The sequence below is a fragment of the Cyanistes caeruleus genome, chromosome 1 (genome assembly GCF_971803275.1).
Source record: "Cyanistes caeruleus chromosome 1, bCyaCae1.hap1.1, whole genome shotgun sequence".
NCBI lineage: Eukaryota > Metazoa > Chordata > Aves > Passeriformes > Paridae > Cyanistes > Cyanistes caeruleus.
Genome location: NC_141701.1, coordinates 102,064,949 through 102,083,398, shown reverse-complemented (window position 1 = coordinate 102,083,398; position 18,450 = coordinate 102,064,949). Strand labels below are relative to the sequence as shown.

General features: G+C 36.6%; 1 long non-coding RNA gene across 1 annotated transcript in view; it reads left to right on the top strand.

Annotated features, from left to right (window-relative positions):
• LOC147655790 (uncharacterized) overlaps window positions 1–13,961 on the top strand; it is a 54,062-nt gene extending 40,101 nt beyond the window's left edge. Inside the window, exons 9-13 of the long non-coding RNA XR_015280023.1 lie at window positions 4,623–4,815; window positions 5,508–5,845; window positions 7,874–8,083; window positions 11,860–11,911; window positions 13,798–13,961. This is a non-coding gene — a long non-coding RNA (uncharacterized LOC147655790). The remainder of the gene's footprint in view (window positions 1–4,622; window positions 4,816–5,507; window positions 5,846–7,873; window positions 8,084–11,859; window positions 11,912–13,797) is intronic.
• Window positions 13,962–18,450: the final 4,489 nt, after the last annotated feature.

The following is an 18,450-nucleotide window of genomic DNA, read 5'->3' as shown; positions in this document are numbered from 1 at the left end:
TAAGAAAGAAACATCTATGTAATTAAAGACTGTGGTTTAGGGGTTAATGCAAAGAAACTTACTCTTTGCAGGTCTTATAAATCAAGAGAAAAATCAGAAAAATGGCTTCTATTTTTTCTCAGAAGCAGACATTTCAGTTAATATATTCAACTAAAAATAATGCTAACAACAGAAAAGAAGAAATGTGACTGAGCATTTCTAAATCACCAGTGCCTCTGTGTTGTATGTCAGTACTGTTCTGGCACTTTTGAAAAAGCAGCACATAAGGGTAAAACTATGGCCTTAAAAACTTCACTGTGTCCATGCATGGACCTAGCAGCCAAGCATCCAGCTTCATTTACAAATAGGCAACTGCTGTGGAACTGCTGATGGTTTTGTGACAAATAAACTCTTCCTTTAAGCAAGTCATGAAGTTATCCTCAATCTTCCTAACTCAAAATTTTCCTTACACACACTGGAATGATATTGCTTTTGGAAAGCAATTTTTTTGTTTAATAAGCTTCAAATAACGTTGCAAGAGAAAACACCACCATCCTCTCAAAACAAAAAATAACTTTGAGAGAAAAATTAGTAATATTACAGAAACAGAATAGGGAAAATTGCCCTTCATTTTTGTACAAATATTTTAAAGGAAAAATGTATAACATCTTATGACTGAATTGTATATAATTTTTATTAATTATTCAGATGTAAATTTTAGTAGACAATGCAAAAGACTGAAAATATTTCTATTATTGTTGTTCTTATATTTTGAGAGAAGGACAAGAATAAGCTAGAAACTTGCTAAAATTTCATCACAGTTTAGAAAAATATCTCTGATCTTGAAACTGTGGTATACTTCATGAAAAGGTCATTTAGGAAATTAGAATTAGCTGGAATCTGTTCTGAATCAAAACCAAATTTGACTGCTAGATAACATATCATTTTAAGCAACATAAGCCATTAATTTTAACAATGGACTCTCATGACAAATTCCATTAAATTCTCCTAGAGAACTGGAATCTATTATATTTTATCTACTCTAGGAATATTCTTCTACAATCTTTATGATTATCGCACTAATTCGTATCTGTCCATGGTAATATTATTAATTTTTTCTAATAACAAATCTTCAGAATTTGCATCTTTTTTTTGTCTTCAAATACCTGTCTAAAGCTCTCAAATCAGCAACATTTTTTTGTAAACTCAGTTCTACAGGCATAAACAGTCCCATTAAAGATAACAGGCTTGGTTAAAACTAATCCTGCACTAGATTGGATCTGTGACTCAATTTTCTGTAATGTGAAATACACTCCCCCAACCTAACCACTCCAAGAAAATTATCAGATATGAGTTAACTCTTTTTTTCTGTATTTCTTTATGTTTTCTTTTCCTACTAATTATCTTTCCATGCATTGTTCTATTCCTAAATTCCTAGTAAAGGAAAATGCAAAGTGAAGATTGAATCAACAAAATAGTCTGTGGCCATATTACTCCCTTTTATTTGCATGTTAAATTTTCATATATTCCCCTCTCAGAATGACTTTTATCCCGGAATGATGAAACCTTGAATGCTACCATGGAAAGTCGAAGAAGAATCATTATCTTCCTGGTCTCTAATTTTTTTTTTTTGTTATTTAAAACGTAAGTTAATATTTTCATTCAGATGCTGAAATCAGGATGTTTGAATAGTCACAAATTATTACTGCAGTAAGAACATGCCCAGAAGAGTGAAATTTACTTAATTGCCCCAGATTAGGAGTCCCTGAGCTGCCCTAGTTTGTTGGTGGCTAAAAGAGTCTTCTCAAAGTAGCACATTTGATTGGTCCTTTCCTTACACCTTTTCCACACTTTATTGGTTTTTTTTGGACACTGTCCAGGGAAGGATTCTGGGCTAGATGAGTGTTTGGTTTTGGAAGCTCTTGCATTATACAGATGTCACACAGCATCTTATTCTGTCTGTAATGGCCAGAGCTTCCCAAAGGATGGTAACTGACCTACCTGCTGGCCTGATGGAACAGTGGCTATTACTCTGCTGTAGCCAAGAAATACCCTGCTTTTTGTGAAATCATGGAGTACTTTGTCAAGCAGATTCCCTCTGATGCCACTCCTGACTCTATTAAGATGTCTGCCTACAGCACCACAGATCAGCCCATAGTAAAACAGTCGGGGTGTGATCAGGAATCAGCAGTCAGAGTTCAGACGAAAGGGGCACTTTGCATTTACTCTGACATTGGCAGGAGAGTAATAATTATAATAACATGTGGACCACAATGGCAAGGTTTTCTCCGCAAGACTGCTTAATTTTTCACTCAAACAGTCACAGAGCTTTTGATCTCATGATGTTAGCCAAGGCTTAAGGAAGAAGTGGGCAATAAAAACCCACAGTGGTAACAACAGGAAATAAAGAAATGGGAAATTAAGGCTGGGTACTCAGCAGGATTACAGATGTTTAAATCTGAAGAAGAAATTGACCTGCTGGCCTCATACAGTGAAAATTAGGCAAGAGAAAAGATAAACAAATACCAAAGAGGAGACTCCTTGACAAGAAGTGATCTAGCTGTGTTGATAGAACTTCACCATCTTTTGATTATGCTTTTCTAACCAGATTGTCTGCAGATGGAACAGACAGATACTATAATGTTTTTTCTTTCATTCAAATGCAGAAATTTATTAATACATGCAGACATGTATGTACACACACTGAATTTACAGGCCTGAAATTTTATTTTTTTATCTACTTGTAGAAAAATATTGCTTTTTTCTTTACCTCTAACTCTTCAAATATAAGCTTACCAACTAATCATCTGTTTGCTCTAATCTACACACATTTGATAGGAAATTTTATAATATCTTCTGTGTTTTAATAGAACTTTACTTGCCAGGCTACAAGCAAAACATATTTCTTGAAAGGGATCCAGGTGAATTCCACTTGTCAGTTTTTGACAGCTTCTGAAGTATAAACAGCACACTTGACAATAAATATGCTAGACAATGCCGAAGAGAACCCTTTATAAGAATATCCCACTCCAGCTAAAAGAGAAACAAGATGGAGAGAGCCTTCTGCACATTTCCTCTGCTGGCCACACCCACACTGAAGTCACAGTTCATCAACAGCAGCGTAGGAGGTGACTTACTTGAATGTGGTGTCACTGTACTTGAAGAGCATTAATGGCTAGAATGAAGCAGGTCCCTCACTAATGATCTCCAAAGTGTCAAAATGGATGAGGGAGCTCAGCACAACTTTTTCAGGCTAATTCTTCCACTGAAAAGCCGCTTTATTCAGAGGAACATCTAGGCATGGTAGAAATTGCTGCCCACTGTGGTGTCTCCCAGAGCTGAGCCAGTCATAAACCTCACTCCAAGGAACTAAGTTCTTTACCAGCAGTGAAAACACAGGGTTGTTTTCGTGCGCAGTAAACATTATAGACTCTAGCTGAACATTTCTGAGAATAAATATTTGTTTGTTCCTGTGAGTACATACATGTGCTTGAGCAGTAATCAAGACTGACTGATAATTAGGACTGCACCAAAATTTGTATCTGAATTATTTTCTTCTATTCTTTCTCCCAACAAACAACCTACAAGGGTTCATATACAAGATAATTGTTTGGAGTAAGAAAGAAGATGAAAGAAGAAAGAAGAAAGATGACTGTGAATGAGAAAAACAAACAGAAAACAAAACTAAATGTAATTAGTGGAGTACATTTAAAAAATTTGGCTTGGAGTGGACGTTTAAAATGACTATGTCCAAAACACTGAGCAGATGTGGGAGGAGAGTTAGACTTCAAAAGATTGTGATACACGAAAAAACTAAAAAGAAGACTGCTGTAGTAAAGTCTGTTCTGCTGTGGACTACCTGATCATCTCTAACAAGTATAATCTCTTTTCTTCCAAGAAGTTTAAATTCTCTGTATTTGAAATCCAACTTTATGTTGATGAATGGATAAGATCAAGGAAGCAAAAATGAGATAAAACTGTCTACTACCAAAACTTTGCTTTTAGTGTTTGACTCCCTGTTAATTCCCAAGATTGTAAAATCTACCAGTTTATGTAAACCTGTATGGAGATAATAGCAGAGAAAATAAAAACTTGATGCTTAAGGTGTCATCTTTCTATTGTAATTGGTCCTGGTGAACAGCAAACCAGCACAGCCCAAGCCCCTTCCAAAAGCCCACAAAATACCATTTCAGGGCATCATAAGTATTATTAGAATAAAGATACTGAGAGAACCCTGTCTGACTTGGGTGTAGGACGTATTATCAAATATTCAGTGTTACAGCCAGAATCCAACCATACAGCAAGACTATTTTGCATCCCTTATCAATTTTGCTTCTTTCTACTTTCCTCTGTCTCAATGGTGCATGCAATTTCCTTTCTTGTTATTGGTATGCAAAATCACCTGCTCCCAAAATAGCTCTCCTGAAAGACTGTTATTATATTTGAAATGCAAGGTATGTACACCCACTTGTCAACTGCATGAACTAGCTGTGGCAATTATAAATTCCTCTGAAGGGCAACAAACATTTGCCATAAATGGAGACTAAATTAATTCAGTCATTTGCTAGATACAAACTTGGTTAACTTACCAGAAAAATTCATTTTTCTTGTATATACCATAAGCTTGTCATCTTCTTTTTCAGAGATGCTTCAAAATCCTTCAAATACGAACTCTTCTTGCAAACACCATCTGTCATTCTCTCCGGTGAGGGTCCACATGTCCCTTTTTCAATTTTTCTTTAATGTCAGTCATCCCTCATATGTCATCCATCATATAACCAAAAAGAGGGTTTAGTACCTCCAAGAGGAGACAAGAACATGCCAACACACCCACTGGTAAGACTTTTACAACTCAATCCTTTGACAGCCTTATGTATACCCCCAAATGAAGGGAAAGAATGTTAGAACTAAAACTTTAGTCACATGCACTCTGCTGCTTACGTGAGAGAGAATAAGGTGTTTAATGGAGCACCTGAAGAGTAGCTCATAACACAAATGTGAGTGCCACTACACTAGTTTTTAGATAGCTCTCACAATTCAGGGGTAGAAGGTTTCATAAAAGGTGAAAATTGAAAGAGAGAAGCCCTAACTAAATAACTGTTGTCCAGTGTAGAAAGAATCATCCTCTATTAATATCAGAAGGGGGTTTGTCCATTTGAGCTCTGAAATGCAGCTCTGCTGAAGTGCCTTCAGTGCCTATTTTAGAAGACAGTGAAATGCCAGGATGACCAACACCAAACAAAGATGAAAAACTTTATCAACACACTGTGGGTAAAGGATCCCATGGGTTGTGAGTAGGTACAGAGAAGGGAATTATGTTGCGCTGATAAGAGTGGATGTGTTGAATGTTCCAAGAAGAAATCGTGTCTGGTTGTAATTTATCCTGCTGTAAATTGTGGCCACCAACCTCCACTGTCGTTTCAGTGTATGGACTCAATTCTAGGAAGAAGCCTGTGTGATATTGTAATCATGATGATCTGCTCTTAGGCAGGCATCAAATGGACATTTCTGTTTTCCCCTCCTCCCAGATACAGGGTATCTATTTCTAAGCTTCTGAATGGCCTGGAGATATCCAAATAAGAGTGTGGAGACAAGTCGCACTTCTTCATGGGATTAACAGCAAAACTGCCACAAAACCTAAGGGTCATTGACTCCCAAAGTGCCACCACATCTACAACTCTCATCTATGCTTCTGGGTGTGAACTGCAACAATCAAATGCTGATACCTGAACGGAACTGGACAAAAAGAAAGTTTGTGAGAAATTAATTAAGCTCAGAGCTGTTGTCTGAGACTAGCAAAAAGACAAGGCCATCTGCTTACTGTTATAGACTAAGGTTCATGTCTGGAAACTAAAACAAGGAACTGGTGAGTATATCAGGCTGATTGCAAATATTATTGTGGTGAATAATATTTAAACATTTAAATTGTCAAACTGCTTAATATTTTGTTAAACAGAAAGTCATCAATCTTTCCACCTGTTAGGGCATCAAGCAGGAAATACTTTTATGTCATAGGTATGCACAGTTAGTCTGCTAAATAACATAGCTTCTTTTCTGAGCTGTAGATACAAACTGCTCCACCAAAGCTTCTAATTAGTTCATGTTTGCAACAGGCATGCATAAAACATCTAACACTACATTAAACTTTAAAAACATTTACTACAGATGCAAAGCTCATCCATTTCTTAAGCCATACAGATAACATCTCTTACCAGTACTTTGGTATGCAACAGTTAGAAAAATTAGGCTCTCATGCTAATCAAAATTTCCTTAATTTTTGTATTTGGGTGATCATCGTAATCACACTTTAAAAACATAATCATTTCAGTGAAGAAAATTTTTCTTAATATCTAACTTAAACCTGGTGCAACTTGAGGCTGTTTCCTCTTCTACTATCACTTTTTACTTGGGAGATGGACTCCTACCTTACCACAATCTCCTTCCAGGTGGTTGTAGAGATCAATAAGGTCCCCGTGAGCCTCTGTTTTCCCCAAACACCCTCAGCTCCCTCATCTGCTCCTCATAGGGCTTGTGCTCCAGACCCCTCACCATCTCCATTTCCCTTCCCTGGACATGCTCCAGTGCCTCAATGACTGTCTTGTAGTGAGGGGCCCAAAACTGAACACAGGATTTGAGGTGTGGCCTCACCAACACTTGGGTACAAGGGGCAATCACTGCCCTGCTCCTGCTGGCCACACTGTTTTTGATCCAGGCCAGGATGCCATTGGCCTTCCTGGGCACCTGGGCACAGCTGGCTCATGTTCAGCTGCAGTCAAACAGCACCACCAGGACCTTTTCTGCCAGGCTGCTTTGCAGACACACTGTCCCCCCAGCCTGTAGCACTGCCTGGGGTTGTTGTGACCCAAGTGCAGGATGCTTCCTCTTGAATCTCATACAGCTGGCCTTAACCCATTGATCCAAGCTGTCCAGTTCCCTCTGCAGAGGCTTCCTAACCCCCCAAGCAGATAAACAGTAGTCTGCAAACTGACTAAGGGTTTACTTAATCGCCTCATCATTGATGAAGAAACGGAGTGGCCCTAATACTGAGCCCTGGGGAACACTAGTGATGTGTGCTGTTATATTGGGCCACTAACTGGAGGTAAATCCATTCATAACCACAGTCTGGACCTGGCCAACCAGATACTTTTTTTTTTTTTTTTTTTAATCTAGTGAACAATACAGTTATTTTGGCAAAATTTTCTTTCACTGAATATTATGCTTTGCCCTTTCTAAATGGGAAATGGGAGAGTGGCACTTGTTTTTTCCACCATTGTCAAGAAACTTTACAGTTGCTACAAACTTAGCTATACTTTATAATACAGCACTAAAAATTATATTTTCTGCATTACTTCCTAAGAATATCAAGAGAGTGTTGATCAAAGGGGGTTTGTTTGTGGATATTTTTTTAATCCTATGTAATTACTAATTAAACTAAGCCTGTGATGTAATTGTGACCTTGGGAGTATGGTTTTGGTCTAGTGAATACTCCTACATATATTCAAACACCTGCATTACTTAGGTAAATAATCTCATTACACAATTTTGCATACCAAATAAATATAAGCTTTCCACTGATTTTGATGGAGAGTAGTCCAGTGGCACTGGCTAAAGTTCTGTTTTACTTAAAGTAATTATCCTTACTTTAGCCCATGATTTCTGCACAAAAGAAGCATGAGAAGTTATTCTAGACCTGTGCTGTGTAATGTGTCCTATGAATGTGTCTTATGTAATTTTATTTCATGCCTCTTCAAAGATGACATTTTATGTTCAGTAATAGATTTCTAACGTAAAAAAAAATTAAAATATTAGATGTATGATCTTTTGAAAAGATTATTTAACAGACATCTGTCAAGTATACTCATTCTGCACTAGACTCATATTGCTGACCTTACAGGTATTTTGTATGCCTGTGGCAGGTTGTGACAGCGTTCCTCTGTGCATCCTCAAGCAGTCACTGGTTACCCTCTGCTGTTTTGGATGAGCTCCCAGTATCCAACCAGCTCCCACCATAGCATAAGTGTGGGGCCACTGTGCTGCAACTGGGTTGCCTTGGAGGACTTAAAGTCCACAGATTCCTGCTTTCAGCACATGTCAAACACATCAGGTGAGCACCATGCAGGCCTTTCTTATCACGTCTTCTGATGTGCCAGACACGTACTACCATCACACATCCTGATTCTCACCTGTCTGGGAGTACAACACTTCAGAAGTCTGGTAGCTACAAGAGTCAGAAAGGCAGCAACTGAATAAAAAATAATGTAAATGTCAGTTGAAACTGATACTAGAACTCTCAACAGCTCCTCTGTGTCTATAATACATAACTTCTGGCTCTGTGTTTCTGTTACAACACAAAAGAAACTTCATGAAAAATGTTTAGGGTTGGGTTTTTAAGTTACTATTATTATTATTATTATTATTATTATTATTATTATTATCATTGTAAATATTAAAAAGAAAACCCAAACCCAGACTGAAGCAATTTTTCCTTGAGTCTGACTGCAAAGTATGGTGGGTTTGTTAGCCACCAAATTAGAGGGGTATGCAATACTATTAAACCAAATTTAGAAGAAAATAACCCAGCTTCCAAGAATGAAGAAAAATAATAGAATTTATCTTTAAATAAGCCTGTTCTCTTTTAATTTGTGTAGCTTGTACACTAGGCACTGATTTGCAGTGATCTGTATTCAGATCTGGATCAGGTTTAGGTTCAGTTGCTATGGCTCCCTGCTTTAAGCTCTCTTTACATATTCACCTCTCTCTCCCATAATCTTTTATGACAGATTTATTGTTAAAGAAACTAAGTTTTGGGTTTCTGAAGGCTGAAGAACAAGCAGTACTTTCCTTGCCCCTCATTTAAAGTCAGGCAGGGCTGTATGCAGCGAGGACGAGGAAGGACACACACCATGAGGGCAACCCCAGGCAGGCACTGTACAGACCATTGCCCTAGGGGTACGTGCTGCCCAAATGTGGCTGTGCCTTCACTGAGGTGCAAGATGCATCACCTTTGGAACCCTAGATAAACCAAACTTATGCTTAAACATAACCACACCATGGCTCCCACCTGAGGAGCATTTACCTCCCACTGCTGTCTGCCCCTGCTGCTCCTAGGGACTTTTGCCATTGGCTTAAATAAGCTGGAATTTTCACTTGATGACATGGGTCTTTCAGAAGAGATCTTGAAATACTCATATCTAGGAGAAAAAGTGAGGTCAACTAGCATTTAAATAAATATTAACAAAACTATTTGTCCATTGCTACCATTATGGAATACACATACATTTTATAAAGAGAATGAAGTTTTCTGAGGGCTTTAATTCCTTTTGCTTTAATTCCTTTTTCTGACATTGTATTTGCTGTTATGGAAATCTGTTTGTTGGTAGAAAGCCGATGAAATAAATGGGAAGAGATTTTGTCTATCCCATTATCTCTTCTTATAACCACAGAAATCCAAGGATAAAATAATTTTAAAGTACCAGGATACCACAATACCAGCACTGTAACAGTGGAGACAGTATGCTATAGCACATATCTTTGGAAGATTTGTGGTAGAATAGTAGTATTATTGTTTTTGCATTCTACTGACAGTGAAAGAATAAAGCATAAATTTAATCTACTCTCCTTTGGTAAATTCAACCTACTCCTTTAGCCTTTTCACTCTAGTTTTCTTACACATATAGACGTATATATACATCTACCAGAGATGCACCATATTTGTAAGGGTAAGGTCGCTGGACCTTTCCTCTCTTTTCTGCTAAGAGAGCAAATAGAATGTCAGAAAAAGGAATTAAAATGACTATGAATGTGCACATGTATCCTATCTATGGTCCTTTTTTTTCTCCACACACAATTTCTTCCACCAGCAGATGAGCACTTCACTATTTTTCTCATACTCAAAAGATCTCTCAAAACCTTGAATCTTATCAACCTAATGTAGTGTAATGACACTCACCCAATAAAAATAATTAATTTTAACTATATGTTTAAAAAAATTAAAAACTATTTGTATCTGAAAAGGACAAAGAAGAACAAAATATCCTATCCAGATCAGCTCTGTAATGAACTATGAGATTTCTTTATGCTCTCAGTCCTCTTGGAACTGCTTTATTTATAATTTTTGGCAATTACTTCAGTTACTTCAATATAGTACCTGCTGGAACTTTAGAGTAAGGAGCATTTGTTCTGTACAAATATTAACATAACCGTGGTGCACTCTGATTTCATGCAGTTCAGTGTACTACAGTGGTATATGCATGACATATGCAAAAAAATAGGTTTAACCTAATGAATAATCAACACACAAATCAAAATGACACATAACTAGTAAGCATCACAAAGTTGGCCAGAATTACATGCAGTTAGTAAGAAAATTAAATTGTACTCATTATTTTTATACAGATATTAATATATCTCGAGGTTTTAAAAATATCCCAGATACTTCAAAGAATCAACATTTCCTTCTTTGCATTACCCAGTGCACTGTGTTTGACACCACAAAGCCTGATGTTGGTTCATTACCCCCAAGGCAGCAACAACATCTTTTGTTTTCCTTATCTTTGATAGTAATAATAGAGAACCTGTATCACTGAGAGTTTAAAGACAACCCTCTGAAAGGGATTGTGATGTTTCTTGTGTTGACTATATTTTAGCCAAAGCCCTTTTCTGACACAGCTTCTTAGATCAGCAGCACTGAGATTGGTATAGTCATGGACAATTACATGCTGCAGCCTCCCTTTGCATCTCAAATCACAACCCCTTGCCAGCAGTTTAGAAGTAATACAGATCTGTGTTTGACACCAGCTTTTTCAGCTATATCACCCATTTTTCGATTTTAGCCTTCCTGAAGCTGACAGGATGCCAGACCTCCTCACAATGCAACACTGCCATTTCTAGTGTAAGACAAAAGAAAAAAATCTATGGGAGAATTGAGTTGAGAGTGTATTCATCAGCTTTAATTTTGGAAATCAAAATAAATTAAATCAAATTACAGCTACCTCAAATAAATAGTCCGCTGAGTGGAAAAATTTGATTTAAATAATCTACTCTGAAGGGTATTTAGAATTCCTTTCAGAATTCACTTCTTACTTTCCATAATCATCAGTGCCCTTTTAACAGTCATTTGTGGCTTAGTGATCACTTCCAGGTTCTCTTCTATTAAAGAAATGACACTGTGAAAGTCCTAAGTGGTCCTCGTTGAGTTCTTAAATTAACATTGAGAGTTAAAATGTCCAGAAAATGATGTATCTTTGCTTAAAACACAAGTGGGCTTGTGAGAGGGGGAGATTTTATTTATTTATTTAAATTAGTGCCCTCATTTTCTTCCTACTTTTCTTCACATATTTGTCTAATAGGACTCAGATGTGCTACTACTGGCTGCTCCACCAAGTCCTACAGGAACATCATTCTGGATTAAAATATTGCATAAAAGTGCACACCTGAGGCCAGCAATTAAAACATAGTTACGCTCACACTGATGATTTGTCTGCTCTATTAGAATCCAGCTCAAACATTTAGAATACTATTCCATGAGCACAGCTACCAGGAGTTAGGAGTGTAATGAATCTCTTTCCTCTATGAAGTTATGATCCTGAACAGAAAAGGACTTCAACTTTTTATTATTTTCATAAATTCTGGTCCAAAATTATAATTTCAAAGGTCGAGTTTCAAAAGAATCTCATTTAAAAACTCACAACATTTTCAATACTAATGGTTAATTACATAATAATTAAAATTAACTGAACCTAAAACTAAGATCTAAAAACTAACATTTCAAAATAAAACTAAAAGTTTATGGTCCACAGTGAGCTATTTAGGACAGCTGCATATTCCAATTTTGTTCTGCTTGTTAGTTTTGGAACTAGAACTACATTTCTCCATCCACAGAATGGACCTAAGAAGGAAGAAAGAGCTGTAATTCCTGAGTTCACACTACAAGGTAGGTCCAGTTTATTGTCATCATTATTTAGTCTGACCCCTGCCACACATATCCCAACACAAGCAATAATATTAGGTTGCACAATCTCTTAAAATCTCCTTGAAGCTGAAGCCTCAGCATTTCCCCCCACCCTAAAAAAAATCTCAAACAGTATTTATCAGTCCTTTAGTCCAGGAACAGACTGAAGTTAAGAAAAAAGTACTACTCTTCTGTTTTTTAACAACCATTGATGAACTACTTAGCTTTTTTAGATAATATTTCCTCCCTTAAATTATAATTATTAGTCTTCAAACAGGAAAACTAGAAAGAAGCAAGAATATGAATAATGTAAATCCTCACTTCAAGGCACGACTTTTCAACATTTTTCTGAGTTGCTAAAGCATATCAAAGATAGACAATCCACCTGGAGCCTGCTCAGTTTTGAATTATAGAACAAGGTCTGTAAACCCAAAAAACCCACATGCTAATACTGTTATTTTTATATTTTGAGATTTTTTCATGAAAGTATTGAAAATTTTATTTTCTACTTATAAAATCAGCAATTATTAAAAAAGATAGCATGATATTCCAAATTTCATTTTACTGTTTGCTTATAATACTTATAATAATAGTAAAGATAAAACAAGAGGAGAGGTTTTAAAAAAAATCATTTTGTAAAATTTTTTTTCTGACTAAGAGATTTTCTCTTTCTCTTAAAAGAAAATATTAAACATAAAATAACATTTTGTACTGCAGTTTGATACATGCCAATTCAATATTCCTCTCCAGTGTTTTTAAATGAGTTGTTCAAGAAACAACTAGTTTTTGGGAAGAACAACACTGACTTAAGATATTACTGTCCCTCAACTGAGCCACAAAGTATCTTGACAAATCTGACTTTCAAATGAACTAAACTAGAAGTATTCAAATTATTGATATATTGATTATTGATTATTCAAATTATTTCAGATTTGTGTAGGACAACTTCCAGAAAAGTAGATCTAGCTGGGAAGGACACATCTTCACTCATTAAAGACAATATATAATAATTAATTTTCCCAGTTTTTCACCACTATAACTCTATTACCTTACTTTTCAAAGAACAGTTAAAATGTATGTTTTTCTTAATTTCTCTTAACCTTTTTTTCCCTATTCTACTCGTGATATAAAGCAGACATAAAGAAAGAGCTATGTACCATTATTCTATGTATGAGATAATTTTTTGTGAGTCCGAAGTAAAATAATATGTATGGAATTACAAAGTATACATCAACAATGACTGAAAGACTCAGATTTTTTTCCTAAATTTTATAGGAGAGAAAAGATAAAACAAGACCTTTCCAGAGTAGCTATTATTGTCTCACTTTTTTTTGGCTATTTTTGGCAATGTGTGGGTTCTTTCCAGTTTCAGTAGGTCACTCCTCTCCAACAGAAACTCTCACACTGTGGAAGACTTAGTTCCAATTCAAAAATATTTGATCAAAACTGCCTACTATAGTTTGACCTTGTTATATCACCTTCTTCTTTTCACCTTTCTCCATCTAATTTCTTTTATTTGCTATTAATTTTTCAGAATAAATGCCTGATCTTAAATGAGCCTGCAGATCAGCACTTCCTTTTTTTTTTTTTTCTCCCTTTTCCCAAAATTTCCAGAACAGCACAATGTTACTTTTGACCTAGAACAAGAGTAAAAGAGGTTACTCTTGAATAATGGTGTATTCACTGGTGCTTAGAATAGCGTGTCTCTTGCTGTCCTATAAAATTTTATTACTCATGGTGAATGACATATTTGAATGGCTACTGTGGGATGAATACCTTATGTTCCATCCATGATCTGAAACCCTTTCATTTAATCTGGGGGTGGTGTCCTAGTACGCCATTTAATGTCATGGAGCATTTCCAAACAGAATCCTTCAAAGAAAGGTGAAGGATCACAGCACAGGACAAATGTGTTATCTGGTAAGCCTGAGAAGAAAGTAAAACTTTCTGGAGAAGGGAAGAAGGAAGCAGTGACCATCACCTATGAAATATATGCTGAAGAAAAAGTTGGACAAATCTTATGGAATCTAAGGTAGTTGTGGAAGTGACTTCTTTAATACAAAAATGTGATTACACATATAAGCTACAAGTAAAAACACTTTGTTGTGAAAGTGCATCAAGTTTGGCCTGTCTTCCAAGCTGTCTAAGGCCTGAAAATGTACTCTTTAAACTTAATGCAATTTGAAAAAAGTACTTTGATTTCATATTCCTTTTTTGGAATGTTTGGTTTGGGTTGATGTTGGCCAGATGCCAGACACCCCCAATCGGTCATTTCCTCGCTCCCAACCCTAAACAGGGTTGGGAAGAAAATAAGATGACAGAAGCTTATGGGTCAGGATAAAGATAGGGAAATTACATACCAGCTACCTCTGGGGAAAAATAGACTAGGCTTTGGGAAAATTACTTTAATTTATTACTAATTAAAATGGATTTAGGTACTGAGGAATAAAGGCAAAATTAAAATGCCATGTTCCCCTTGGGTTCACCTTCACTGTTTCACTCCCAAGCCCCACCTGCCCTGACTCTGAGGGGTGCAGGAGATGTGGGTGGTATGGTCAGTGTCTGTATCATCCCCTCTTGGCTATTCCTGATCCATTATGGGCTCCTCTGCAGAGGCTACAGCTCTCTCAGGAGAGACCCATCTACTCTGATGGGGCTTCTCCAGGAGAAGAGATCTCCTGTCCCTCCTCCTGCTCTCCCCTCGGGGTTGGCAGGGATATTTCTCCCCCATTTTCTCTCACCCTTTCCTGCCTGGGGCTGACAGTCTCAGCTGTCATTGCCTCTCCTCATAGACACCCTTGTAAACCCCTCCAATTTTATCAAAATTGTTTAAAAATTTTGGGTGAGGAGCATGAACATATGAACATACACATTGTTTGAAAATACATTGCTGGTTCAAAGTTTCAGAAAATGCAGACCATACGATTAGTGATTGTAGGGAAATTAGTGTTGTTTTCAACATCCTAAAAGTTCAAAACACCATCAGGTTATACACAGGTTTTAGTCCAGAAAATTTATATGCAAAAAGCCACTTTGGCAACAGCAGCTGGCCAAGCCCCTGAGATTTCTCTCTAAAGAGGTAAACCTTACTAAAAATTCAAGAGGTTTTTGAGGATACCTTCCTTACCAGGCAGTGGCATGGAGTGGATGGTCAAAAATTTTGTTTGTCAAATGCAAACTCTTTAATGCCTCTTTGTATTCAGCCCCCAGTACCAGTGGGGAGGGGACCCAGCCTCATCATTATTAAGACTTCCTCAACCACCATACACAAAGTTTTGATTCTTCATGAAATTTATATTATTTTTAAAATAATGGAAAAGTTCCACAGTCGTTGTAACGTCTCATATCTTTTTATCTGATAGTTGCCTGACCTATAATAAAATCAGTTCTCTGCTGGAATAGCTTTTTACTCAGTGATGCTTGATTAAGACAGACAGATGCTGTACAAAATGCAGTGTGTTCCATGATAACATCAGCAAGCCAAGTGTAGCTCTGAAACTGTAGCACAATAATTTTATAGAAACACTAAAATACATATGAAGCAGACAAAGACACACTAAGCATGCTAAAATATCTACAGTTAGCTTTGTCTCAAGGGAGCATGTGTAACAGTTTAAATCTGCCTTTATGCTGCAGGTGGAAGAACAGAAGCTGCCTGAACCACTCTATTCAACACCAACCTAAGCAGAGACATTAGAGGTCATAGAAATGCTGTTTGTCTTAATGTTGGAATCTGGGCTGTATAGCCTGGAGACACAATGAAAGTAAGGCTGCTTAGCCACTATTTTCTGTTATTTTTCAGGACAACAGATTTAATGACATGAGAATGAATTAACTGACAGTCTCTCCTCCCTGTATTCTCTGTTAATAGAAGATAATTCAAGCTGCACTTGAAAAATAAGACAGACCAGATTTATTGTTCCCAGTGGGACCTTAATTCTGCTGCCCTGTATATCCATTTTGTCCACTGAATGAAGCTGAAGTACCATGGATAAAGTAAGAAATAAACAGACTGCCAAGGGCTCTTAAAATTAAAACATGCTCGCTGATAAGGTGATTGCCATGGGCCTACACAAATCACCATAAGAATACCACCACATGATTATCATACACACCCTCAAATTTTCTTTGAAATAAACCCCACTGGCTTCATACTGTGGTATGTAAAATAGGTTGTACAGGTATAAACAAGCACAGATTTCTATTTCATGTGTACTTTATTAGTTATTTTGAAGCTACTTACACACATGCCCTCTTCAGTGCAGAACAGGCATATGAAGGCCTCCCATGTAGCCAGTGCAGGGGAAGAGGATACTTAACTCAGTCTGGTTGAAGCATCTGTCAGACTTCTACATAGCAGATCCTCTTCAGGACTGGGTTTCTGCACAGACTGGGATATCTAGACTTCTATCACTCATCTCCCTACTACTCCACTCTCCTCTCCACAGCTGTTTATTTTTTTTGTCATTTATTGCTTTCCAAAAGATAGTCAGCAGAAGTCACCTTGCTTACTCTGAAGCCTCATGCCAATATCTTTGTAAGGTAGTGGTTGGTACTTGGGTCACTAACACTTTCTGATACACCTTCTGATCTATCATCCCAAATCTGTTATCAGAATGAAAAACTGGAAATAATTTAAGTCTGCATGCTTGTGTCTTTACAGCACATATATGACCCTCAGCAGAGGTAGTCCAGAGCTTTTGGGCACACAAATAATTCTGTGACAATTATCTTTTACACTGTTTTCCCAGTGCATACTGGTGATTGGAATCATCCAATGAGTAAGAGCTGGGCAGATATTATGAAGATCTTGCTTAAACGACTGGTACTTGTGGATTGGCTTCAGCCCTTGATCTGTGTCTACTTCCATCAAAAACAAATGTGGTTAAGCACAACTACAATTTTAACAGATCATCAAAACCTCTAACTGCATCTAAGATAAAAAAAAAAAAAACAAAAACAACCCTGCAAAACTAATGACACTTCAAGGGATAAAATACACCTGAAAGAAAATTCTGTTAACATAGATACACTTGGACTTTTAGTCAAGGTGAGAGTCAATCAAACCAGAAAAAAAGAGAAAGAGTACTGGCTGTTACTATCCTGACTGATCTCTTTAAATGTCTGAGAAAAAGACAGGAGAGTCTTTTCAAACTATAGTAGTAAGTGAAGACAAGAGAATAAAGAATCCCCAGCTGTAGTTGGAGGGGTATTTGCCATCTATACAGATCTGAATGACAAGTCAAAGCCAAAACAGAAACAATCGTATCTCACTCAAAAAAAAAGGAAAACATTATTTCCTGTATTTGTTAACCTCCTAACTAAACCCCAAGAATTTACAATTGCAAGGAGAAAATTATTTTTAGAACCACTTCTGAATTTAAACAAAACACCTTTATATATTTACAAAGATGATTTTAAAGGTTGCTTGCTGATCTGGTGAAGCCTGCTTCAGCAGATTAGCAAACTACAGAGTTAGGCACCAAGGTTTTCTCACTTTGAATTCTAAGCATTATAATTGTATATTCTGAACCCATAACAGCAAATCTTGATGGAACTAAGTCATTAACCTGAATGATATGGCTGATTTTTCTAAACATCTATTAAAAAACATTATGAGTACTTGTTTATCTGCACTTCTATAAGCTCTCAGTATTGAGTCTATTTATTTTTCTGCATCTAATTACTTTGCATAATGACATGTTTATACTACTGGCAATCTTCTCTTTGAGAGTGGAATTATGCGTACAGTATCCATATAGAAATGATCCAGACTGAAGAGGTTAATGCACATGCTATTAGAAGTAAAAACTTTTTGAAAGAAAAAAAAAGTTTTATATATCATTTAAAAATTCAGCATCTTTCAGAGACTAATAATCACATACTTTATGGGTGACATTTCATTTTGAATATTCATTTAAATTAATAACGAAATACTATCTGTCCTGTGGAATTTTGCTGTTCATCCCAATAGCATCAGAGATGCCCCCTGAATTCTGCAACTGAGTTTATGTTGTCCTCTTTTTTTCTAGAAACAGCTCTGGAAGTCTTGTAAAGACAAGACTGAAATGAGATTTCTAGTGTCTTCAGATGTCACCCAGACCCTCTGTATGGAAAGGGCAATCTTTTCTGTTTTCTGCTGTTTTCTTTTGGTAAAGATATTATCAAGTTCTAAAAATAAATATATCTCAGTGAAGTGAAACCAAAAGACAGTTAATTATATTCTTATTAAGATCAGACTAAGAATGGGTGAAGGTTCAGAACACTTGAGTTTTTCTCAGCCTACTCTCATGTCCATAATTTCATTAAATATCTGAGCACTTTACTTTGTGGTTTAAAAAAAATGTTCCTTATATTCTTGTTCTGTGACAAAAGGTAATAGACTTTGCCATTTCCTTTACATTCTGTTTTTTTTCAAGGATTTTCCTACAAACTCACACTAGATGAGTTTGCTTATAATCATATTTTTTCTACATCCCTTCCTCCTTCTTCTCACTAAAAGCATGTGCACTTTAAGAGGT